Raw genomic sequence first — 2,674 nt, 5'->3', positions numbered from 1 at the left:
CTTTAATCTGCTACTGAAACACTCCTGAAATGTTTGGCTGCTGGGCCAAACTGCCAGTCTGAACTCGGCCTTGATTCTGCTGCTTCAGACCAACACGGCTACCCATGAGATTCTGCTACTCAGTGGGTGCGTTCAGACAGGGCGTTTCAGCCGGCATAAACTGTACCGGTTGGAACCGTTGCAGTTTATGCCGGCTGAAACGCGATCACACTTACCTCCTGTCTGTGGAGCCTATCGCTGTATGCCCGTTCACACACAGCGGGCATCGGCGTTTTTTTAAACTCTGTTTGTGCATGCGCATAGGCAGCCATCCACAGAATGGCAATCTTCACGCATGCGCAAAACACCCCGTCCAGAAAAGCATGCCCTGAAGAGAGGACTTACCTTTAAAGTTTAAACAGCAAACTAGCCTGCCTGAGGTCCCGGACTCCTCTAAAACGTTAAACTAAGGACCTTTTCTTTTTTTAAAAAACAAACGCCAGGGCGAAGCTTCGCCCAAGCACATATTACCGACCTAAAAACAATGGCCTCAGGCTTCCGAACGGAAGTGGCTCTACAGCGGTGGAGAGCGATCAGATGGGGGGGTAAAGAGATTACAACTGTTGCACTCAGGATACCACCACTTGGGGACCTAGTGGCAGAATACAACGGTTTAAAGCTCTTTGCAACGGTTAGGGACGGAAGGCAGATGTTCGCCGTGTGAATGCCAGTAAGTACACCGATTCCAACCGGCACCTATACCGTTGTAAATGCCCCGTCTGAACGCACCCAGTAAGTGATTCCTCCCATTTACCATGAATGTTCTCTTTTCTAACAGTAGTTTTTGTGTTTCGTTTTTGCTAAATTCTACTTGTTTCCATTTAGGTTATCATAACTTAAAAATTGTACTTTTATTCTTCATTTTGTCCTAGAACTCTTCTCAGTTTTATGTAATCTACAAATCTGGTAAACTTAGTTTGAAGTCTTTCAACTGTGCTACATAATAGGAAAGATATCTCTTCGTGGACCATCTTTTGCCAGAATGAAAGGAGGTAAGCTTTTGAATTACACAGAACACTGCATCAGACAGAGACATAACATAAATAAGGACTGCTTCTTAAACTACAATCTCCCTAAACACAAGAATGCTGCAAGAATCATGACATGTACCTTCCTCACAATTTCTACCCCACCTGGTGATTCTCAAGATGTGTGGGGAACCTACTAGCATTTCTTTTACAAAGACTAAAGGATTCTGAAGTGGAAGAAGGAGATTTCCTGAAGAAGAGGCCACTACTTGGAAAAAATGGGATCGCTAAATATAGGCCATGCTTCCCACTGACCAAACTATTTGAGATAATTAATCTACTCTGAATGTTCAGCTATTGGACAACCTGTTTCCTACCTGAGGGTAATGCGTACTAATTGTATGTTTAGTTTGTACATGTGAAACGTTACCAAAAACTTTGCTAAGGTTGAGGTGTACAGTGTCCATCCTCCAGTCCTGATCTATTAGAACACTTCTCTGTGAAAAAGACTGATTTCCCCTGTTGTCATCTTCATAAATCTATGCCAGCTACTAGCTATTACCCTATTTTCCCATAGGTGCTTAAAAAGATTGATTTATAACCCATTCTAATAACTCCCAGGGTATAAAAGTCAAACTAATAGGTCTATAACTCCTTAAATCTACTTTCTTGCTTCTTAAATACAGGCATTATATTTGCCCTTTTCCATTCTTCTGAGACTCTTTCTTTCTTCAACAAGGACTCAGAGATAATTGCTAGGACCCCATGAGATTTCTTCAGTATTTGATGGTTATTCTTTGATGTGTGCCTTTCTGCCCCAACACACATCTGTTTCCCCTCCCTGTTTGTCATATATCTACTATAAAGAGCACATAAGTCTACAGAACACAGTGTATGCATCAGAAAAGAGAAATGTGATAATTAGTTGTTAGATATAAATTTAAGGGCTGCTTCACACACAATAGGCATATGAAAGTCTGGTAATATCGCGTGTAATACTGCATTCCCCATAATGTCTGGATGCAGTGGTCAAGAACAAGCTGAAATTGAATCCAGACAAAACAGAGATGATGTCTACTCGCAGTGCTGTTGTTCCTGTGGGGATTCATTTGTCTGTTTTGGATGAAACTTCTATAATCTTCTCCATTCAGGTAAAGAGCCTAGGGACACTCCTGGATCCAACTCATTGCTATCGAAAAAGGCTGGCATTATTGCTAAGAGTATCCCCCCCCCCCGCCTTTAGACTCAGTGAATCTGATCATACTGATTCATGTAACCTTATTTTCTAGACTGAATTACTGCCCTGGCTACTCTTGAATACAACTTGGAAGCAGCAACTGGAGCAGAATGCTGCCCACCTCCTGCTTTGCTCACACATTCAACTGATTCTGAAACCACTGGCTTCATTTTTGTTTGTAGGCTTAATTCAAGTTGCTAGTTCTTACCTATAAAGCTCTTCACAACCAAGGATCAAAATACCTGGAAGACTATTTCTTTCTAGAGGAGCCCACATAGTGACTCAGAAATCCCAAAAACCCTTCATGATGCTGCACTCTACTTGCCTGGTCTATACAGAAACTGGTTCCCACTTTGAGGAACAGTTTATAAGAAGATGGATCCAGTTGGCTAGCTATGGCTCTGGTCACACGGGCTGGAAAATGCGGGGG

General features: G+C 42.4%; 1 protein-coding gene across 1 annotated transcript in view; it reads right to left on the bottom strand.

The window, feature by feature from the left end:
* The window catches only part of HPSE2 (heparanase 2 (inactive)), a 67,696-nt gene that overhangs the window by 49,360 nt on the left and 15,662 nt on the right, over positions 1-2,674 (bottom strand). The gene's annotated exons all lie outside the window — the stretch shown is intronic.

This window comes from Gekko japonicus, unplaced genomic scaffold (genome assembly GCF_001447785.1).
Source record: "Gekko japonicus isolate JY-2015 unplaced genomic scaffold, Gekko_japonicus_V1.1 scaffold59, whole genome shotgun sequence".
Taxonomy (NCBI): Eukaryota; Metazoa; Chordata; class Lepidosauria; order Squamata; family Gekkonidae; genus Gekko; species Gekko japonicus.
The sequence above is the reverse complement of the archived record's forward strand: the minus strand, read 5'-3'. Positions and strand labels throughout refer to the sequence as shown.